The following is a 12,226-nucleotide window of genomic DNA, read 5'->3' on the forward strand; positions in this document are numbered from 1 at the left end:
CCTGGGCTAGATGGTCTCCCAGCCTCCCTCCTTGCAACTGGCAATACTGCTGTCATCCTGTCCAAGAACACCCTGCCTCCAGCCTGCTACTGATCCTGCCACAATACCATCCCCCTTCTGCCAATGGTGCAGGCTCACTAGAGTCATCCACAGCCAGGATGAGGGAGGCAGTGGGAGAGATGAAAATCCATAATGGGGGGGAAGAGAAGGGAAAAAGAATAGGGCAACAATTTAGTTTAGTTTATTAATTTGATTAATCACCTTTCTAGAAAGGAGTGGAGGGAAGAAGGAAGGAGAGATGGGGGGGAAGGCTAAAGAAGGGAAAGTGGAAACAGGGCTGGTGTTAGGTTTTGGGGAAGGGGTGACAATCAGGGCAATTGTCCAGGACCCCCTTAGCAAAGCTGAGTGATGTCACTGAGGCAGAGCTTCAGGGCACCTGGCCCTGGTGGGATCCAGGCTTTCGTTTCTGCCCCGGGCCTCACTGGATGATAATACTGTGAGAGTTAAAAGGCATGAAAGACAGAGAGGAAAGAAAGATGGACAGGAGTGAAGGCAGGGAAAAAGAAATTGCAGTAAGGCGGAATTAAGGAAGGAAGACACCGGAGAAGGAAGGTAGTACCTGTGGAAGAAACATAAAAAAAATGTGACAGCAAAAGAAAGATCATATGGCCTATCGAGTCTGACCATCCGCACCAACTGCTCAGATCTGCAATCCCTACCACTCCCTCAGAGATCCCCTGTGTTGGTCCTATGCTTTCTTGAGTTCAGATACCGTTCTTTACTTCCCCACTCCACTAGAAGGCTGTTCCATGCATCCTACCACCCTTTCTATACAGAACTATGTCCTAAGATTACCCCTGAGTCTATCCCCTTTCACCTTCATCCCATGACTACTCATATCAAAGAAGTCTGCCTTCTGTGTATTGACACCTTGGAGGTATTTAAATGTATCTCTCATTTCGCCCTTATCCTGCCGTTCCTCTAGGAAATACATGTTCATATCTTTAAGTCCAAGAAGGAGAAAGGGTAGGATTAAAAGGGGAAATGGGAAAGAAAGGAAGAATGCAAAGGGAAGAGCAAGGAATTAAAGATAAAAGTCAAAGTGCAAACTGAATTTTAAAAAATGTAGAAATAGAACCAAAGGAGAAATTAGAGTCACACAATAAGGGTTGTAAAGTCGCTTTAAAGTGAAATATTTGTAAAAATGTAACTGCAGTTAAACACCCCCTCCCCAGGTTTTTGTGCATATTGCAACAAATATATGCAAGTAAATGTGAATATGCAGCAGCAGAATATCAAACAGTGTGCCACAAAATCTGTAAATCCTTGCCACAGACTCTACCCTTGAGCTGACATAGGAGGCCAGGGCCTGGATGGCGGCGCTATCCTCATGCTGCAGGAACTATAGAGTACAGATGTGCACATTTTTCTAAAACAAAAGCAAACCATTGCATTATTTCCACAGAAAATGTCTCCTTCTGCAAAAAAATGTGACAAGCATTTTAATGTGAAACATTTTAAGGAAGCAAGCAGAAGAAGCGATAGTCACAGTAGTGATGTGCTATGTGGCAATTTTCCACTGTTCATGCGGAATTTGTCCAGTTAAAGTCCATGGCAAACACATTTGCAGATCTGATTCATAAAATGGGGATTTTGCTTTTTTGTACATCTTTACTGAAAAGATGAAGGTGACTAGCAGATGTGCTGCTGAAATCAGTCAGGAAGTGAAGATCGGGGGAGAGAGGAGGAGGTCGACGTAGAATAATATTTGAATGACCGTGTGCTATGAAAGCAAAGGTTTAAGTGTCAGGGGTGTTGGTGGCTCCTGTATATACTTTTGTTTCATCCTTGGACCTGTAAATGCTTGCAGCTTTTACTGCCCCTGAAAGCAAAAGAATTTTCAAATGCTGATTATAAAAATGAGACTGTTTTGCAAAAATACTTGATAGAGAATCACAAAAAGAAGGCGTTGCTCATAGGAACTGAATTCTCATTTCCACTTCATGCCAGTTTGACATATCTGGAACTTCCATCATCTAAAAAGTCTGTAAGCACACTAGAAGCCAAAATAAGTCTTTTATGAAATTATTCTTTTAGTGATTAAAATTACTGAGTAAAAATAAAACCTTCAAGTTCCTAGTACCCTACATTTTGCATTCTGCCTGCTCAGTTGACTGGTTGTTGCCACTTGTTTACACACCCAGATACTGTACAGAGGAAGTGGAATCCTGTCCTGAGGATACGATCTCACAGTAGGGAGGTTATTTCCTAATGATACCAGCTAGGTATTTGAGATATCACCTCCAGAGAGAATACATCCTTAGTTTTCTGTTCTTCTTCTTCTGTGCAGTAATTGAATGCATGAAAACATGGAATAAAAGTTTACATAGCGATTGGTACCAGCAGGGAACAATCTGCATAGGAAATAAATTACAAATTATCATTTAAAAAACAAAACAAAAACAAAATAACCAACTTATTTTTATTTCTTAAGCATTGACTGAGCAAATACTGATATATGGTTAGAGAATTTTTCCATGGATGTGCCCCAGTATTACTGCCCTAGTAATGTGATGAGATTAGTGACACTCTCTTTTTAAAGAGTGATATCCCACCAAAACTTGCAAATCAGCCTTTCAATATAAAGGTCACATTGATTAGACAATGATAAATGACAGAAAACAAGAACATATTCTCCTAAACAAGGAGCGCTCAAACTGGTTCTCGGGCCTCTCAGCCAGTTGGATTTTCAGGATTTCCCTAATGAATATGTATGAGAAATATCTGCATACATTGGAGGCCATGCAGGCAAATCTCGTGCATATTCATTAAGAATATCCTGAAAACCTGACTGGCTGGGGAGCCCCGAGGACTAATCTGAGCACCCCTATTCTAAACAACAGTAAAGAATGTTTTGAGAAACAGACAACCCTACACAGTAAACCACAACCATCAGGAAGGCCAAAAACAAAACAGGAATGGCCATAGGTAATAGGGGGAAGAGTACTTCAGGTTCCCTAAATAACCAGAGGGTCGGGGCATGTCCCTTCTTCAAGAAATCTTAGAGGTGCGAAGAGACCTCTCCCCACCATCACTCCTGTCCAGATTCTCACCTCTGTTGCTATTCCTAGGCCTTGGTTTTATAACAACTCCATCAAAAAACTTCAGTACGGGACTGACCCTACAGCACCCAGCTCCATCAAGAAACTGTAGCATGGGGCCCACAAGCCCTTGTGCTCTGACAGGCCCTGCAGTGCCCCGCCCCCTCCTCCCTCATGGGCTTTCTGTTGCCATGGAAACCCTGCAGCAGAGTGGGTCACTGCAGATCTTATCAGCACACAAGGGCTTGCAGGCTCCCTGCTAACGTTTCATGATGGAGTTGGGTGTGGTAGGTTCAGCGCTGCTCGAAAGGCGCCACAACAGCAAAAGGCCAGATGAAGGCACAATAGCAGGAGCTGTGCTCCAGAACCTATTAAAATTTGGCACCAGAGGCAGTTGTCTTTGTTGCCTATGTTTAAATTCTGGCCTGACCACCAGTGATGCTTAAAGGCTCTGAGGAAACTTAAGAAATTATTTTATAGTCTTGGAAGCCAAAATAGCATATGAAACACCTCATGAATACAATAAAAAAGTAAACAGCTGTCTATCTGCACTAGCCGGGTATATTTATCTGTGGCAATAATGGGCCCTCTTGGGGATAGAGATGGTAGGTTAGGATGGGGAAAGTATGCCCTTAGATAATTTTAGTTTCAATTACATGCTTGGATTTTCCTGCATGCACCCGTGCAGGTGCAAGGTCTCCAGTACTTTTGTACCTGAGACCTTCTAGCCGACTTTCAAGTGGAACCTGCCTGAGTAGCCACAAGGTAGGTGAGAACAAACGTTCCTCTGGACCTTGCACCGAGGTGGACAAGCGAAAATTGATCCCTTTTGGTGGCTAGCTTGGTCATAGGATGGCATTCACAGCAGTAGCAGACAGGTGCAGAAACTTTACAGTTTATTTTCTGCAGAGCACTCGAAGGGAATATCTCAGTTTCCTATCACACACACATTCAGCAAGTGGCATACATTGATAACAATATAAAATGAAACTGGAGAATGATAAAGCAAAACACCTATCTTTTCTTCTATTTCCAGTAAGGAGCCTTTGTGAAAGAGGCCACGCAAATCTGCCTAACCCCCTAGTAATTTTATTTTTCACTTTCAAAGTGTTCACCCCCCGCCCCCCCCCCCACACACACACAGTTATAGTTCCACAATAATTACAAAAGTGGGAGAATTAAACAGCAACATTTCTAACAGAACGTGCACTGTATTTGTAAATATTCATTATAAAAATGGCATAGCTAAGATTGCCCCAAAGTCTCAGACAGGATAGTAAAGTAAGACTGTTAAAGTAAAAAAAAAAAAAAAAAAGAAATGGTGCAGATGACGTTAGGAGCAGAGTAAGGTGGCACGGAGGCAGAAGAGTGGCTGTCCTGATAATTACACATAAAATTTTGTCTCGCCTAACCAAGGAGCAGCATTTCTGAACACTGAGACAATTTGGAGGGAGAAATTAAGCCATGAAAAATCTCACAAAATAATACAGTAAAAGGGGTACTAGTAGCCTTGTTCGGACTCTGGCTAAAGCTGTTAAATATTTCATACTGGTACTGGGTAGGTTTTAGATTTTCTAGGATGTGGAATGAAAACAGGGGCTTTCCTGCAGCTCTTTCTTCAAATCTCTTCTTTGAATGCAGAAGGAAACAGATTTTGGCTGTTTTGTTTCCCTGGGGTTTCTTCTTCTTCTTTCAAATTATTGCTGTCATTATTATTTCTGAAAGATTGATTTGCTTTGACTTAAATGTTGTTCTCTCCCACTGCTCCCTGACCTCAGAGCCGCAAAGCCTCTGCACACAGCCATGTGCTGCTTTGCTAACAACTGTGAAATTATTAATAGTACAGTGATCTCATACCACTGGCTGCACTTTAATAGCATTCCAGTATTTATAGGGCAGCCATAACTGATATGCCATGACCCAAAGGTCAGAACCTCTATGCTCAGCCAAAACCGTAAATAACAGCAAGAAAGATGGGCTGGGAAAACTCTGGAAACATTAGCAAGCAGTTTTCTTTTTTTTTTCCCCCCTGTAGTTTAACGCTTAAAAAAATAAATGCAAGTCAAATGAAGTAAAACATAAAATAAAAAAAACATAGTTTCCCCTATTTTAGTGCAGTAGACTAAGCCAATACTATTCTGTTGCACAAGCAGGTGTCTGGGTCTTCAGGTTTTCAAGTAATCTCATAGACTGATCCTCATTGCTACCTACCTTATAATTAAAGTCTTAGGACACCCAGATAAGAAAACCTAATGTATTGAATTAAAATGTGATTAGAATTCTGTACACTTAAACAAAATGCTTTAATGTAAAAGCTATCATTTGAATACAATGAAATCTGCAAGAGTTTATTTATTTATTTATTTAGAATTTTTATATACCGACATTCTCGATACAAAATATCAAATCAAATCGGTTTCCATTATAACCAAACAGTCGCGGTTGAGGCGTTACATAAAACAAGTGTCTGAACATTAGAACAAAAGTATTACATAGAAATAATTAAGTTTGCAAACATAGTATTCTCCGGCAATGACTGCCTATTACAACCACTTTTCCAGCTAGGTATTGGAGAACCTTCCAGAAGTAGAGCCAGTCAGAAGCAATCAAAACAGGCTGCTGCCACACCTGTGCCTATTTTATAGAATTCGTTCCAAGCAGCAAGCCCTCTAGAACTGTGGTTTTCCGCTGGGAAGAGGCACGTGTGTAGGACATTGTGAAATAGGATGGAGTCCTTGAAATATTGGTTGGCGAGAAGATGTTTAAATTAATTTTGGATTTTGGTTTGTGATAGTTCTCTCTCTCTCTTTGGAGAAGAGTAGCTGGGTTGCAGCACTCCAGAGCCAGTAGCCATATTGTTCGGTGGAATAAGATTGGTAATGCTGCTCTTGAGCCTTGGATGGTAATTTAAGGACTAAAAAAAAAAAAATCCAGATAGGATGGATGAGGCACGTGGGCAATACAAGACCATTCCTGCTGTGTTGCCAAAATGCGATCCACTCACGCTCGGTCTTGTGCATCAGTGAAGATGCGGCTAAAGTGGCACCACTAGGAAAACACACACAAAAAAAGAAAGGCCTCCAAGGTAAATCTGCTTGTCTGGTTATGACATAGGGAGACCAAGTTTTTGCTGTGGTCTAAGCCAGTTTTATCCCAACTAAACTCTTTTATCATTTCCTTGGTATTAACTCTTCTCTGCTTTTTTCCTTTCTCCCCCCAATAACTAGACTTGCTGCACGAATACTGACTGCACGCAATGCATGCTAAGAGATAGCGAGTGTAAGTCTGATCTCAAGGCTGTACAGTGGCCCTCTCCCTTCCTTGAAATATATCTTAAGAGGTGGAACTGTATGCGAGTAACGCAGTTCATCATATACTCATCGATATTTTGTCTGTCCAAATGTTGTAACTGAATATTCCCTTAATAACAAAGAGATACTTAGTTTTCTGTTTGTTTACAACATGGACTGTGCAATATTATTAGGACTGTGCTGCTCATGCTGTCAGGTAATATCTCAGGGTTGACCTGTATAAAAATGCTCGCTCGGTCTGAGCAGAGTGAATTGCTAGACAAAGAGCACTGCAATGCTTTATCGTGTAGGGCCCTGGATCTAATATGTGCTCAGTAACAATAACATATATTTTTGTTGTTATATTCCTAGGATTTAGCACAAAGATAATACATTTTATTGTAGTTCAGATGGACTAGTTTAGTTTATTAAAATGTATTTATCGCTTAAACCAAGGGAACTAAGTGATGTACAGAGTTACATTCATAAAGGTACAAAGAAATGACAAAACAAAAACAAAAAATACGTTAATGACCTGTTTCATTAATAGTCAAATCACCTTGAAGCAAAGTACAAGATATGAAAGTTTATGCATAGGCCTGTTTAAGGAAAAAAGCCTTTAATAAAGTTGCAAAGGTTTTCATACATTCAGTCTGCTGTATGGCTTCTGTGAGAGTGTTCCAGATTAAAGGCGCTGACAGTTCCTAGTCTCTATTAGACAAGCTTGCTTAAAGATGGAATGTCTGGCAGACCTCTTTGGGAAGACCTTAACGTCCTCATTGGCTGGTATATCCACAATAAAATATTTGCCCAGGGAAATGAAGCTAACCTTAGAGCAGTGGTCCCCAACCCTGTCCTGGGGGCCCACAAGCCAGTCGGGTTTTCAAGATATCCACAATGGATATGCATGAGAGAAAATTTGCATGTTATGGAGACAGTGCATGCAAATTTTCTCTCATGCATATCCATTGTGGATATCCTGAAAACCCAACTGGCTGGTGGGCCACCAGGACAGGGTTGGGGACCACTGCCTTAGAGTATCACATTTATTACTAATTTCATAAAAGATCAGCCATAATAATTAGCACACAAAAGGATGACTCAGTTTGAGTTTCTACGGTCTGTTTCTAACACGGCAAATCTTCAAAAATAGCTTCATAATATCATACATAAGCATTTTAAACACGAGTAATGATCAAAGTGATGGTGGTCCATCCAAATGCTTATTGGCAGGCTGTGAAGGAAAGAGAAATGTTCTTTTCAGTCCAATCCCAGCCCTGCCTTTGTCTTCATCTCATCCTTTGGACTTGCATTGGCCGCTGCTTGTTCTGTTTATAAATGTTGTGGGTTATTTCTGTCTTACCTTAACATGACCTTGAGTTCTTGTATATATGTACTTCAGTTTATTATTGGCTAATCTTAATGCTCATGTACTGATACTAAATTTTCTTTGACTTCTCTCAGCCTCAGCATGGTGGCAGAGGGAAGTAACTCATGTATATTCTAACTCTACCATCTCTATAATGATCTTCTCAACTAGCTGGCACAGAAAACGAAGGGGGCAATGTTTAAATTGGTCAGCATTGTAACAAAGTTTGACTATGTGAAGCGCTATCAGAATTTATCTATGTGGTTGAACCAGCATCTAAGTGGCAGAGCTGTCTACTACTATATGGAAGACTTGGGTTCAATTCCTGGCTCAGGTCTTCTGCTCTCTTGGCTAGCAAGGGTTGGGGAGACTATGGAGGCAGCATTCACAGACCATAAGCAGAGGAAGCCTTAGTCATTGAGCGACAGTGACATCCAATGTCTAGATTTAAGGTAGTTGTAAATGAAGGCTCTATTGTTTCTTCATGTAGCTAGTGTCACACAGTGGGTGGTGTCCAAGTCCTGTGTTCTAACCATTACACAACATTGCTAACCTATGAAAATCTTTTTTAAATTCAGATACACGCAGGGTTATTTATTAAAGGGTAACATATGATAGCTTGTGCTAAATATTCATTAATGTTTGCAATTTTTTTGTCCATTCCACTAATTCTAATTGAGCATATTTACTAATAGAGTAGTGAATTTTCAAAAGCATAAACTCACGTAAAATACCATTTTACACATGTATATAAGCCTTTTGAAAATTACCCCGGGAGGGGGCAGATTATATTCATAAAAGTATATATGCAAGCAGTTTCATGCATACATTTATGTGTACTTGGAAGAGGCATTCCCAAAAGCAAAGTTAGGGTGAAGAAACCATTTACGTGCATACTTTCTAAAAAGTACATGAACATTGACACTTGTTCCCATGCAGGCGGAAATGTATGCAGGTATGCCATTCAAGGGTTACTGCATTCCTGCTAATTTTCAAAGTGAACTTACGCGCTCAAGTCCGCTTTGAAAATTATGGCTGAAGTCTGTATGTACTTAGCTTATAGGCATGAAGTCCATATGTACATTATCAAATTGGGCTCTCAGCATGTGCTAACATGCACCACACTTTAGTAAATAACCCTGATGGTCTTTTTGGCTTCCAAATATTATTTAACTGATCCCTTGGGTAGAGAAATCTTTTCTATGAAAAATTATTTCACTAAATATAGTATAGATATCTCCCCAAAGATTAAGGTATTTCTCACAATTATGAAGATTAACCCAAAAAAAGGCAAAAAAAAAAAAAGATAATATTATTAGATGAACACAAAAAAAGAAAAATGTCAACTATAACTAAAGAACTTTTAATCAATTCATACAAATTTTAAATTGTAATACATGTAAACAATCCTATCAAAATACATACAAATATTGCCAACATTAACATCCAAAATCAAAAAATATTATCAAAATATATCAAAATATACTATATTAATACTAAAACAACAAAGTGAGACAAATACAATACAAAAGGGCCCACAAAAACAACTTCAAGACACAGACACACAAAAACACCAGACACAATTTTAAAAGTCCCATAAACTTCCCCTCTCTTAAAGGAGGGTGTCTGTTGTTTTTTGTGCGTCTGTGTCTTGAAGTTGTTTTTGTGGGCCATTTTGTATTGTATTTGTCTCACTTTGTTGTTTTTTTGACAAGATTTTTTGATTTTGGATGTTAATGTTGGCAATATTTGTATGTATTTTGATAGGATTGTTTACATGTATTAAATTTAAAATGTGTATGAATTGTATTAAAAGTTCTATAGTTCTATTTGATATCTTTCTTTTTTTTGTGTCTCAGCTATGAAGAACACCTGGTTTTAGGTTATAAGACCATCAAAAATCAAGGTGACAAATATACACAGAAAAAGGAAATGCTATTTAATGATGAATTAGGCACACAATTATAACTCCAAAAAATCCATCCAGTGATAATGAGAGAGGTGAATAGGAGCAATCAAATTTATACAGCTACCCTCTGGCAAATATTTAACTGGTGAGGGCTGGTCAACATAATAATGTCTCAACCAAATTACCTTAGCATTTGTATATCATGTTTTTTACCAAAAGATTTTTATAGGTTATAATCAACCTATATGATACCCCAATTTAAATTCATCTCAACCTTCCAAATTTGAAAAAATCAAAATACTTAAGCCAAACACAACAGCTGTTGATTGTCTTTAGTCCTCTCCAAAGTTCAGTTGAGAACCTGAAAATAGTATAAAACAGAGTTTGGGAAAAAAAAAAAAAAAAGAAGCAGAGATCACTGGAGCCAGGATATTTGCAGTACACAGCCCACCTTTCCTAGAGGCACTTATCCAAAGTTCTCATCAGCTGCAGACAAAATCCTGTTGAAATTTCTCTGGAAATCATGCAGGTTGTCATCACGTGCAATGAAGGATTTACTAGAATAAGACAACTAGAATTCCATTCATGAAGTTGAGAAAAAAACAAAATCAGAAATGAATTTTCATGAGCCCTACAGTGAACCTACCCATCTTCCTCCCATTCTACCCACTCCCTAAATTTCATTCTTTTTGCTTTCATTTATTAATCTTTTTTTGTCATTGAACTATATTAACTTTGGCCTGGATTCACCATTCTATCGCAGATTAGTGAATCCAGCGAAAGCAGGGGGGTAGGGGGTGAAGGGGGGTGGGCCTGCGAAAGCCGGCAGCCTTCGCACCATGGGGTGTTTTCGCTGCCGGCTTTCGCACTCAATAGCTCCATCGTGAAAGATGGTGCTATTGGGCATGCCACTGGCGATGATAAGGTTACTAACCTTATCTCCGCCAGCAAAGACATCGCGTAGCCCGCCCCCGCGCCGCCCCGACTCCGCCCCTAGCAAGCTATCACACGCGATAAGCCTTAGAAAATTACCCCCTTTGCTCCTAATGGGGGCAATTTTCATAACTCTGTGGGTAGTTGTAAAGCTGATGGGTACTTTTACCTGTGAACTTGGTACCAGATCCCAATGGGAACGTGCACTTCTACTTTCCTTTTGAAAATTGCTGTGATAGTATGTTACATTTATGTGCCTAACTTCTTTGAAAATTTCCTCCTAAGTGTACGTACACGTTTCAGACAAGCTGCAGTTGAACAGTTTAAAAGAGATTCTTACATAAGTGCAGCCTGAACAAACATTATAGAAATCGGGCCTAGTTCCAGTGGTATGCTTTGATAAAATGATACTGTAGGGGGTTTTTACTTTCATCTAAACATCTCTGCTCAATTATCTGTTACTCTTTTGGGCATGTTGTTCACCTGATATTTTGGCAATGTTCCCTCTGTCATTCTGGGCTGGCACACATTAACTGGGATGGCTGAAAAAGACAGTTTCCATACATTAATCTTGCAAGCAAATTTGGCTTGCAGGATGAGTTGCTAGCATAGGCCTTGGCGGGGGCTGCTCCACCTTAACCACAGTGGCTGAGAAAGAGACATTGGCTTTGTTTTCCTGACTCTCTCTGGTCATGAACTAAGTTGGCATGTGGTTCTTTGTAGCTTTTAGCTGGTTTTTTTTCCCTGCTCTGGCTGTTAATTGTTCTTTCCATGTTTTCTTTTCAATATTTTTTGTGGAAATATTAGCCAGTTTCAATTGCACATTCAGCTGCAAGAAATCGATAAGTAACTTCCCTCAATTTGCTTTTGTTGCTAAGTCCTTTTTTATGGCTATCTTCTCATCCTTCTGTCATACCTCAGAAGTCAGCATACCCTTTCCACCAAGCATTTTCATACAAAATGACCAGATATCTCCAGTTCTTAAAAGGTCTAGTCCTATTTCTTTTTTTAGCTCTTATCCCCATACACTTTGGTGGATGTTATGCTCTTGCTATCAAAAAGTTTAATGAATTTCAGTACATTGGAATTACCCATAGCCTTGCTTTCCTAATAAAGGCAAAGACAAAAGCATGACTGTGAGAGCTGTTTTCAACACCTCTCCACCAGCTCAAGAGAGGATGCAAACATATATATCAGCATACTTCACTCAGTTATTACAAATTTTCAGAGCACCTTGTTTTACTGGTTTTAAGTGCATGTTTGAAAGTTGCTGGCTTTTTTCTTATTCTGTGTCTATGGCAGGAGAAAAAGCTTATTAAATCAAGCCTTTTTGATCAGTTTGAGGAATAATGTATATGTCCATAGATAAATTATAACTAAATGTTTTCAATATCGGACCCCTTGAAGAAAACATTTAGTGTCTATCATGTGCATTTTTCTGTGTTAGGAAGCACAGAATACTCTCAAGGGCTTCCAGCTGTAGCACTGGAGATTTCTCCAGGAGCTGTGCTAGAGACCAGCTACATTTGCTGCAGACTCAAACACAGCAAATGGATTCTGGAGAGCTTAGAAAAATGCTTTAAGACTCTAGCAAACTGCTGAGGACTTGGAGAGTATGGAATCT

The 12,226-nt window shown here is 39.6% G+C and overlaps 1 protein-coding gene across 18 annotated transcripts in view; it reads left to right on the forward strand.

Moving 5' to 3' along the window:
- LDB3 (LIM domain binding 3) overlaps nucleotides 1–12,226 on the forward strand; it is a 452,171-nt gene that overhangs the window by 274,512 nt on the left and 165,433 nt on the right. The gene's annotated exons all lie outside the window — the stretch shown is intronic.

Source organism: Rhinatrema bivittatum, chromosome 7 (genome assembly GCF_901001135.1).
Source record: "Rhinatrema bivittatum chromosome 7, aRhiBiv1.1, whole genome shotgun sequence".
Classification (NCBI taxonomy): Eukaryota; Metazoa; Chordata; class Amphibia; order Gymnophiona; family Rhinatrematidae; genus Rhinatrema; species Rhinatrema bivittatum.